The sequence below is a fragment of the Medicago sativa genome, chromosome 1 (assembly GCF_051527215.1).
Source record: "Medicago sativa cultivar Bolivia chromosome 1, Bolivia_mono, whole genome shotgun sequence".
Lineage (NCBI taxonomy): Eukaryota > Viridiplantae > Streptophyta > Magnoliopsida > Fabales > Fabaceae > Medicago > Medicago sativa.
Genome location: NC_140749.1, coordinates 21,107,670 through 21,119,589, shown reverse-complemented (window position 1 = coordinate 21,119,589; position 11,920 = coordinate 21,107,670). Strand labels below are relative to the sequence as shown.

General features: G+C 31.3%; 1 long non-coding RNA gene and 2 pseudogenes across 2 annotated transcripts; 2 read left to right on the top strand and 1 right to left on the bottom strand.

The window, feature by feature from the left end:
* The first annotated feature begins 3,176 nt into the window (after window positions 1-3,176).
* On the top strand, window positions 3,177-6,722 carry LOC146953552 (B3 domain-containing transcription factor VRN1-like; annotated as a pseudogene). The gene is made up of 5 exons (XR_015010668.1): window positions 3,177-3,419; window positions 3,824-4,259; window positions 4,355-4,485; window positions 6,160-6,430; window positions 6,535-6,722. The product of XR_015010668.1 is annotated as a B3 domain-containing transcription factor VRN1-like (transcript).
* On the top strand, window positions 4,656-6,000 carry LOC146953553 (uncharacterized). Its single transcript, XR_015010674.1, has 3 exons — window positions 4,656-4,993; window positions 5,630-5,874; window positions 5,967-6,000. It is a non-coding gene; the product is annotated as an uncharacterized LOC146953553 (long non-coding RNA).
* Window positions 6,723-6,831: 109 nt separating the features above from the next.
* LOC146953551 (alkane hydroxylase MAH1 pseudogene) lies at window positions 6,832-8,518 on the bottom strand (annotated as a pseudogene).
* Between the last annotated feature and the right edge of the window lie 3,402 nt (window positions 8,519-11,920).

Sequence of the window (11,920 nt, the reverse complement as noted above, 5' to 3'; positions counted from 1 at the left end):
TGTTTGAGGTTGGAAGAGAAGGAGTGTTGAACGGTGGAGAAGGAGAAAGAGATACGTGTTCTGGGCAAACAAGGAAGAAGAAAGAAACCCAAATCCAACCCATGGGTCAAACCGACCCAGCCTTGACCCATGCCCAGCCTCTTGCAGCCCGTTCTCTGTTCTTAGGCCCAACAACGTTTTGCTTCTCTTCCCAGTTTGATACGCGCACCCCCCTTGTATCTGCTGTTCTTGTTGATTTTCGCTATTTGCACCCCTGTCCATTTAATCTTTTCATGAAAAATCCTAAAAATTTTTCTATGTGTTCTTAATATTTTTCTTAACATTTTTTTGACATTTTTTTGTGCCAAAGCCTGAGAAAAACATTTGAAGCTTTTTTTCCCTATTCTTGTTAAAACTAGTAATTTTCTTGCACTTTTTAGTCCAAAAAACGTTTAAAAAATTCCTAAAAAATTCATGTAGGTTTCTTGATAGATTTGTAGCATTTTGTGATAATTTTTACATATTAAAATTGGTTAAAAATTAAGGTGTTAATTTTCCTACTATTTTGTGATATTTTGCGCTAAAAATGAATGAAAATTTGTTTGATTTTAATCCTAATTGCTTGGTGAATATTGGTGACCTATACCACTTGATTCCATAGAGTTTAGCCACTGTTTGTGTTTGATATTAATGCATGAGTATGAATCTTGATTAGTTACTTAGCTTACAAGTTAGTTGTGTAGCTAAATAATGCAAATATGTTTAAAATTTGTTTTAAAATGCCAATTAAATCATGTTGCCTTAATTCCCATTCCAAGATTTGATTCTAAACCTTTAAAATGTATTGGAATGTGAGAATTATAGGTCATGTGGTTCTTGCATTCTATGAACAAATTTTAGTCATGTTCGCACTCATTTTGCCTTTATTTTGGTTTATTTTCTATCCTTTATGTTCTAGTATTTCTCTTGCTTTATTTCCTTTGATATTGTCATGTGTTACTAACCATTTCATTTCATGTCTCATATTCTCCATAAGCATCTCCATTTCATCCCATATTCATCTCTATTTTTTCTTGCAATTTAATTTGTACCAAAGTTAGAATGTAAACACTTAGGAGTTTTGTAATATTTTCCTTTATGCACTTTTAATTTCTTGGCAAAGAGGCCATAGAATGTATCTAGGGTATGATGTAAAGGACAATGGACTCTAATAATGTACACCGACACAAGCACCGACACATGCACACACACCACTTTAGGTATATAGCTAGAATATGCATGTTTAGATGTATGTTTAGGATTGTATGTTTAGATGTATGTTTAGGCTTTAAACTTAGAAAAATCAATTTCCAAAAAAAAACTTGGACAAACTTCACTCAAAATCATTTTCATAATAAACCTTGGGATCAAAATCCCATTGAATTTTCCTTTTTCATTTTTTTAATCAAATTTCAATGAAAATAATCATGTTTAGACCATATTTTGCAAATGACTAATTCAACTTCACAATTTCCTAATCTCATGCCCTTGAGGCCTCTTTCTCATTCTTCAAAATTCCAATTTTCAAACTTAAAATCAACCAACAAAAACAAAAACATTTTTGGAAGAGAACTACGGTGGATTTGATCCCTTAAACGGGTACGTAGGCAAGGAACAAAATTCCTTCAATTCAATTAAAACAAAAATTCAAACACATCCTTCTCCCTCCAATTCTTCACTTAGTAAACTCTTAGGTGTAAATAACATTTTCAAATAGCATTTAAAAATAGAGCGCGCGCGTAGAAATTAAAGACGGTTCCTATAGGATACTATAGTCGTTATGGGTGCCTAACACCTTCCCGTAGCGAAAACAACTCCCGGACCTCGATTCTCAAGGGTTTTGCTTACTTTTTCCCTTCCCAAGAAAAAATAAGATATCACCGGTTAAAAAGGTTCAAACGTAATCAATGTTTGACACCCGAAAACCAAGATAAAACACAACGTCACAAATCTTATCTTCATTAGAAACTTGATTATTGTTTGCATCTATGATAATACCAATTCGGTTCACATTTCTCCTTAAGGAGACTGCAACAAGAAAAACTTAAGGGTTAAATATGTTTTTGGTCCCTATAAATATATCAAATTTTCGTTTTAGTCCCTCTACAAATTTTCCTTCGACTTTTAGTCCCTATAAAATTTTCAATAACCACATTTAGTCCCTATTTTAAGTCAAATCATGTGTAGACTCATTATTTTTTTTAATGAAATTATGCATAAATCTGTAAAATATTGTAAAAATCTCTCTAAAAAAAATTAGAATTATTTTAAAAAATATTAGTTAAATAACATTTTTTAATCGCCAAACATACAAAATTCATATTTTGTTAAAAAAATCTTTTTTCTTTGAGAGATTTTTATAATATTATAAACTTTTTGCAAAATTTTATTAAAAAATATGAATTTTACATATGTGTTTACTTACAAGGAGAGACCAAAAGTGAAGATGAAAAACTTTAGGAGGACTAAAAGTTGAGAATTTTTTTAAAGGGATTAAAACAAAAAGTTGATATATTTACAGGGACAAAAAACATATTTAACCCAAAACTTAATATTGAGATCTTTATCGCGTAACCAGTGATTAAGTCATTAATTTAAAATAGTTTTTCCAAGTACAACTCAGTTGATAACTATATAAAAGTTTCATATGTTGGATTACGAGTTTCAACCAAAGATTTTCCACTTCTCAACACTTGTGATATTCTCGCCGTTAAACCATTTTACAAAAAACGAATTCTTAAATCGAGATTTCAAGAGTGTCATGTGAGGGGTGTCGGAAAAGTGTTCTGAAGAAATACTCCCTCCATTCCATTTTATATGTCACTCTAGCAAATGCATATGAATTAAGAAATGTAGTTAATGTTGTATGAAAAAGATTAGTTGTGACTTGTGAGTTTGTTTTTACAAAAACATCTTTCAATAATGGTATGGAAAATATAAATTAAAAAAATTGGAAAAAGATAAAGTAATAAATAGGATTAAAAAATGTAGTTAATGTTGTATGAAAAATATTAATTGTGAGTTGTTTTACAACAATATTCTTTATTAATGGTATGGGAAACATAAATTAAAAGAATTGGAAAAAGATAAAGTAATAAATAGAAAATTGTATGGAAGTTAAAGTTTAGAAAAACACTTTGATTGGTGGAGGAAAATAACTTCCTCTTGACCAATAAAGACATATTACGGTAATTAGAATCGTTACAAGCTAGTATATAATTGACCATTAATTCTGCATATTGATGTATCACACACTTGTTTTCCACTGAAACACTCACTCTTCATAGTTTTGCTCCGTAGAAAAAGTTAGAACCATGTCTTCTCAAGAACATGGTCATCAGAGTAATGGTGTCCACTTTTTTAAGGTTATTCGTCAAAGTACCCTTCAAGAAGAAAAACTGGTAACAATTTTTGTTCTTTCTTCCCTTGATTTTTCACAATATGCAAATATGCATTGCAAAATTTGGATTATGAAGTTATTAGTGAAAAATAGTTTACGAACTCTATACATTAATCATCCCTAGCTAGCCTTTGTTGGATGCAGCCCTAATGAAGAAATTGTTTTTCTTTATAGTAATTGATATTATTAGTAGTGAAAATGTGATCTTATGATATTGGAAATTAAAACTTTTGATCTGAAATAGTGATTGTTCAAATATAGGTGGATGAATATAGTTTTTTATATAAATTTTGCTAGTTCTCACTTTCATATAACAGCAATGCTTGTTTTAATCATAATAGAAATAGTTCGATCTAAAACATTGTATTAGTATTGATTAATGTTTGAGTGTTTAATTTGTTACAGAGTGTGCCCATAACTTTTGTGAAAAGGTATTGGAAAGGAATAACAAACCCAGTTACTCTAAGGTTTCCAAACATGATGGAAAAGAAAGTTTTTTGGGAGAAAACTAGTGAAAATGAAGTTATATTTTGCAATGGTTGGAAAGAACTTGCAAATTATTTGTCTTTGAATGAATCACAATTTTTGGTGTTTCAATATCAAGAAAATTCTGTCTTTAATGTGATTGTATTCGGTAGATGCGGATTAGAAATAAAATACCCGTCAAGAGAAACTAGGGAAGAATCTGAAGAGAGTGATAGTTCTTTGAAAATTATTGAGAACCCTTCATCATCACGGGTTAAAAGGCTAAAATTTTCAGCACCATCTATGGAAGTTTGTAAGAAGATGAAAATCAACTCAAAAGAACAAAAAGATTCTAAGCGTTAGCATGTGAACAATGGTTGGTTTTTTCCTATCATCATGTTGTGTTTCTTTTTATCTATTCTTGACTTATTTTTGCTACTAATTTTTTTTGGTGAATTCTTATTTTTTTAGCAGGAAGTAGTTGTGATGATATTAAGGAGAGATGTAGAATTTTGTTCCAGAAAGTGAAGAAAAAATTCGACTCTGATAAGGACTTTTTTGCATGTATGATCCAAAAGTCATACATTGATAGAGATCGCTTGGTAATAAACTATTTTATTTGATCACTTTAATTAGTATTAATTCAATAATATATGTGAATATTATCAAAGCAGTGTATGTAAATATTTTGTACATATCACTCAACCAAATTAGTATGCCATAATTGGACTTTGCTATATTTTTCTTAGAACATCTTTAAAAGTACCTACATACAGTGGCGGAACTGGGGGGTGGCAAGGGGGAGCCACCGCCACCCCATTATATTTGTGAAATTATGATTATGCCCTTGGCTAATAATAGTATTTTCCAATTAAATTTCATTTGGTCAGCAATTTTCTCTCTCATGGGAAGTGAGAACAGAACGCGTTCTCTTCTTCGGGAAACCAACAAAGAAATCGTCGGTCCAGACAAGACAACCACACCACCGTACCAGTCCACCGCCGTCCAACTGCAACCGCCGCGACCACTCACCTCCTTCTCCATCTTCTGTGTTGTTTAAAGAGCTATCTCCATCTCTCTCCACAAACCCTAATTCTTGTAAATTGTAAGGTAATGTGAAATTGAATGTATTTTCCTTCAAATCTGATTATTCTCTGATGATTACATGTTATTTGATTGATTGCCATGAGTTTTCCATCTGCTGTTGTTAAACCTAGTTGATTACATGTTTGTTTGAGGAGATAGTAGATGGACAATGGTCTGTTACTCTGTTTAATGTTGTTAACCATCTTAATTTTGGCTTTATCTTGAATGCTCTTTAACTGTTTGTTGGTTTTGAAAAAGTATAGCTTTTTGTTGATGTTATTTAAGTTAACTGTTAGTTGTGATAACTTGTTCTATAAAAAAGTGTAAAGCTAATAAAAAGCATGCATAATAGACAATATCTGCCTGTTAACAGATGCAACAATGTTACGCCTCTAGTTCTTGGCAAGCTTAGAAGTAATGTACTCTAAAGTTTCTTGGTAGTAGATGTGAAACTTTTGCATAGAAGTCTGCTGAAACACCATGTATGTCATTTGAAATTGAGCATCTGAAGAATATAATTTAATTACGTAGGCATACTCCAGATTCTGTTAAAATAGATTTTGGAATTGTGTGTATGAATCTATATTATGTTCCCTTTGATATGTTACAAACTATTGTTGATTGTAATCTTATTGTTGGTTTGATTCTTGCTGTTAAAAGGTGGGCATACGACATACTATTGGAGCACACAGTTGGAAAAGTTAAGATGAAGATTCAAAGAATCGATTCTATTTTCAAGAGGAAGGCCGTTGATTATGAAATCTAAGTTGAGAAACAAGATGGGACATGGGTTTTTAGCAGATAGCATGTCAATTTACATCGAAAGGGAAATTAGTGAATGTATTAGTTCTGAATCAATTATTGATGATTTAAAGTCACTCGGAAAGCGTAAAGTGCGTCTTTAGGTATGTAATGATCGACTTTATATATTATGTAGTTTAAATTTTGAATGATCGGTTTTTGGTTTATTTTGAATGATTTATATATTATATTTTAGTTGATTTTGATGGCGGGATGACGGCCACCCCAAACATTTTTGTCTGGCTCCGCCACTGCCTACATAATGGATTGTGATTGGTTGCATATGTACAAAATATGAACAATGCATGCTAACTAAATCACTCATTGATATGTCTAATGTATATTTGTGTACTTTTCTTTTTATGCAAACTATATGTGTGTATTTATAGGTCATACCAAATGAATTTGTCAAGAAACATATGGACATGATGGAAGGAAGAGATGATGCTACCCTTTTTGTTGACAAAGATAAATGGAATTTGAAGCTCACTTTAAATAAACAATCTGCACTAACTTGTGGTTGGAGAGAATTCCGTGAAGAGAATAATTTGAAATTTGGTGATGTTTGTGTTTTTGTGCTAAACAAAGGCAAAGAAACAGTTCCATTTCAAGTTGTTATTTTCTCTTTGGAAAAGGACTTGGAAACTCCTTATTTTGAAGGTAATTATATTTGATTAGTTTCTATGATTTATGAAAAATTTATGGCTTGTAAAATTCTTTTTTTCACAATATAGTAGTAATTCATGTGTTGGACTATTGCGCAGGGTTGGCTTGAATTTGTGAAGGGGTGTGATTTGAAAAAGAGTGATACTTGCCTATTGAAGATGGTCCAAAAGCTTGTATTTGAGAAGTTAAATTAGAGTTATGTGTTAGTATCATTGTTTTATGTTTATGTTTTATTTCTTATAATTCCAAACTATATGGATTGAATTTGTTTTGAAGAATGTTTTAATTTTTTAGCAATTAGAGTTATATTTTGTCATATCATGCTTTTGCCAATTAGAGGAATCATATACATTTTATTAGCTTATTAATCTACATTTCATATGCCATCGAACAAATTCAAAAAATTCCAAACAACGAGGATATGCATCTATCTATTTGATAAAAGCAAACATAACTAGAAAATAGAATAATCTCACCATAACATATTAAACTATGACAAATAGGAAATACAAATAGGTTAAAGGAAACACTCAACAAGCAACATAGTGATTAATATGAACTTAAGATTAATACTTATATCAAATGCATCTTTTGCTAACTTTGACCTTCAAACCATGTTTCATACGAAGAACCATAGCAACCCTTGGAGTAACAAAATGACCTTCCACCACATGTATGTGAAACTTCCACAACACATTAGCAGCAACCATTTTCATTTGAACAAAGCTAATATCTTTCCCAATACAATTTCTAGGACCTGCATTGAATGCTATGAACTTGTAAGATGGTACATGTATAATTTCTCCTCTATCTGATATCCATCTCTCTGGCTTAAACTCCAAGCAATCCTCTCCCCATATTTGTTCCATCCTTCCCATAGCATACAAAGAGTATATTAACTTTGTATTTGGACCAACATGGTCTCCACTAGGTAGTATATCTGATCTAATTGCACACTTGTGTTCAAATGGTATAGGAGGATAAAGCCTTAAGGCTTCACAAATAGCTCCATGAAGATAAACTAGCTTATCAACCTCTTTTAGAAAATTATCTTTGATCTCTTGAATAATTTTTGCTTCCACATTAGGATGAGTTGAAACAAGCCAAAAGAACCAACTTAGAGCTGAACTAACTGTACCACTTCCTGCAGCCAAGAGATTGAGTGTTGTGTCTCTAACATACTTCTCACCCATTTCCCCCTTTCCCAATCCTTCCTTCATTAGTTCTTTTAGCAGGCAAGAATGAGATTCATCCACGTCTTCATCGCTTTTAAACGTTCTTTTCTCTTCGTCGTCTTTGTAATGAGATATACAATTGTTCAAGAATTTATGAATATTTTCTTGAGCTACCTTGTTTGTCTTCTCTTGACCAATTTGTAGCCATTTTTGTAGTTTCCAAAAACATTTTGGAATACAGTGTCGATACAATATCGTATCCTCAATCACAGAAATAGCTTTAGCATACGCAATATCTGAGAACTCATTGAACTTGTAAGGAAAACAATTAGGATCAAATCCAAATAAAGAGGTGCCGATAATATCGAAGGTGAACCTATCAAGAATATCTTGTAAATCGAGTACCTGTAAACCTTTTGTTGCATGCTCAAGAAATGGTAATAGGCAATTCTCTAACTTCTTTTGAATGATTTGTTGAAGGGATGTCTTAAAACTTTTCCTTTTGAGCAATGAATGAAGTATTGTCCTCTCTTGTTTCCAATCATTGGAATCCAAATTTAAAAGACTAACACCAAGAACTTCAAAAATTTCAGGGAAATCAAATCCTCTCCCATAATTGCTGAAATTTTTGCTAGTGATGTGGTGCACATTCATGGGATCACTGGTGAGGGTAAGGTTGGCAATGTTTGTGAACCAAGGTCCTTTAAAATGGAAAGTGCCACCATGATGTTTCAAAAGTAAGGTTACATAATCATGAATATTGGATTGATTATGCAAAATTAATGGTAGCATGCCAATAATTGGCCAATTTGGTATAAGTTCATTTTTGTTTCGTCTCCATATATTGTAGAATATGATGAAGAGAATTGTTACAAATAATGCAATATACTGAAATAAGGTCATTGTACTAAAAGTTCATGTAATTCAAATTTTCACTCTTTGAATGATATGATGATGAAGAGGATGACTATAAATATATGGACCGACAGGCTTTTGATTTTTGGATGATGCATGGCATTTTTAGATAAGTTGTTGCAACCAACAATGCGTAGATTCAAGTGGTAAATGACTTGGACCCTTTAAGCATGTGGTCAGGGGTTTGATTTCTTGTTCATGCGTATGGAAACAATTCATATAGAAGCACCCACCTTGTGTGACCCATGTTTTCTAAAGAAGATTAGTCACTGCTAAGCAACGGTGGGTATTAAGGGACTTGGAACCCTTAAGCATGTGGTCAGGGATTTTTGGATGCATGTCACTCGTATAAAATAAAATCAAAATTTTTTAAAAAATAAATAAATCAACCAATCTAAAAAAAATAGTTTAATTTCTACACACTACAAACAATCAACTCATGTGTTTTTAAATGCCTTAAACGATGGGCAACATATTATTAAAATGTATGGGTAATATAATTTTATACTAAGGTGCATACAATTAAATGTATTAGAGGGTATAGGATGCAAACATTTTGTATTACTCTTGACTCTTGATTGTCTAATATAGATCTCTCAAAAATAGCTTAAAGAGGGATATTTACTATTTTTAATAAAAAATAGAGAGAAAAAAAAAAGTCATCTTTTTCAAAATTTTATGAAAAATTATAAATGTATGAGACAACTTTGCATTTTTACCTTAGGTCACATATAAAGTGTATTTGTTAAGGAATCAAATAATTGAAAGTATGTGTTGAAAAAAAACATTTTATAAACTTTTAAATTAGCATTGACTAAACACATTCTAAGACATTATTAAAATATTTGAACCACCAACAAATGTTTATAAAACATGTGTTGCATTTTCTTTTTACCTTCTATGGAAGTACTAATTTAAAAGCCAAAAAATATTCCACCGCAACCAACCGACTGGCTGCCAACCAAGTCAATTTAGTGACTTTTCCACAAAATTAAACACATGTATTGATTGATTCATACTATACAGGTATTGATTCATTGAAGTTTTAGTAAATAATTGATGTGACACAAGAGTATATTAAGTTTATATGTTGAGAAGTCGCTATTTTTGGACATGCAACGTGTGTGTGTAAAAATGTAACGAGAGCAGATAGTGAATGACGGTGGCGATGGAACCAGAGAATTATAAAGGTAATGGCGATTTAACGAGAGTGGATATTGAATGACGGTGGTGATAGAATAGGAAACTAAAGAATTAAAAAAACCTCTCAACTAAGGTATTGGGTTGTGACTTTAAAATGTGCTTCTGTTAAGGTATTATATTAGCTCATAAATGTGAAGAAGTGAGATGTTCGGGGTTCGAACCCCCGCCTAATCTCATAAATGTGAAGAAGTGAGATGTTCGGGGTTCGAACCCCCGCCCCTACATATAATATAATATACAATATTCCTACCAGTTGTGCTAAGCTCTAAAAACCACAACCTTAAGCAAATCTTAAACTTTAAATCGAGGATTACAAGGTCGTAAAGACCCACAAGTGGCTTCGAGCCTCACTATTGTAGGAAAAATTAGACATAGAATTATTATTAACTAATAAATCAAATAGAAATAATAGTACAAATAATTTAACTCATAATAAAATAAAACATAGAATAAAGAAACTTATCGAATTGTTGACTGAGGCGTGCAAACGCACTGGCCTTAAGAGTATTTCGCCACCACAGATGGATCATCCGACACACGTGAATTAGCAAGGTCTCATAAACCACTTGTGGATTCTCAAGGGAACTTAATTCAACATTTAAGTGCAATGAGTATATTCTAGTGCAAATAATTCCATAATCGACCTAAAAACTATGGTAATAATTCACTTTTGCTAAACACGACTGTCCATCCATTTTCATCTCCAAAAAAAATTCATGACATCCTCTATTCATAAACTCCTTTGGCGCATCCAGCAAATACAAACACAATTATTATTTATGCATGTTTGTAAATAGTAGACCTAAATTATAGGTCCATTTGGATTGACTTATTTTAGAATTTATTCAAAGCAGATTATATAAATAAAGAAGCATTAATTTATTATTAATAATTTTGTTAATGTAGTTTGTGAAAAAACAACTTATGAATATACAATTTTTGTTAGTAAGATCTTATGAATTAGCATAAAAATTTATTTATTTGCATAAGCTTTTGTTGATAAGCTCAAAATAAGCTCAATCCAAACAAGCCCTAGGTATTTGGAATTCACAAAAATCTTAAATTTGGAGAAACAAAAAAAAAATGTTAATTTATAAATTTTATACAATAAACAGAAGGTCCGTAATTATTTAGAGAATTTAAATTGGTCTTTGAACTAGATGCATATATCATTGTGTCCTAAATCTTATAATAATTTTGTAGATAGGGTCTGACATAGAAAACTTAATTAAACCCCAGAAATTTGAAATAAACCGTCAAAACACAATTACAAATTATTAAAAATGGTTCAATAACCTAACCAAAAATTATTTCACAATTATGAATTATTTATTACTTCAATAATTTTTAATGCATAAATTAAATTGTTAATTGATACTCCTTATATTACCCCAAAATTTAGCAATGAGATGACACAATTAAGGTCTCTTGCATCTATCTAATCTTTGGTGGCATGACAAATTTAGTCAGTGAGAGTTGTACCAATAAAAGCATTAGTTTATATCTTACCATTACTTTATACTATGATTCATAGTTGTACCATTAAAGATTATTAACTTTCACAGCTTTCCTAGGAATGATTTGGTATATAGATCTATCAAGTTTAGCAAGCTTTCAAAGCATTAATTAAAGCATCATATGGTTTCTTGTTGATAAGTGTTGCAAGTTTTACGATTAGTATGTTACTTTAAGAAGTGAAGTGAGGTGAGGTGCCAGGGAGTTTGATTTTGTGAACTTTAAGTAATAAGCAAATGTGTGAGATCAGCAAAAGAAAGCAGACAGCATGAATAAGTAGGAAGCATGATGGATCAGCCAACCTTTATTGAAATGCAATCAATTTGAGGTTTCATTTCATTGAAAGAGGAAAAATTGGGATATGGATTTGTCAAGGTTCTATGTAGAGGTGAGGTGAGGTGCTGGGAAGTTCACTTTTGAGAACGATAAAGCAAAGTCACTTTTGTAGCATATATTTGTCAACTTCAATTATTTTTTACGATGAAAATCTTGACATGATTTTGTGTCAAGTTAAAAGTTTCTATATCTATTTCCATATATATATATATATATATATATATATATATATATATATATATATATATATATATTTGTAGCTAATATACCTGTCACACGTTTTCTTTATTGTCTTCTAGTTGGATAATTTGGTTTGCCTTCTTTCATTGTTAGATTGGAA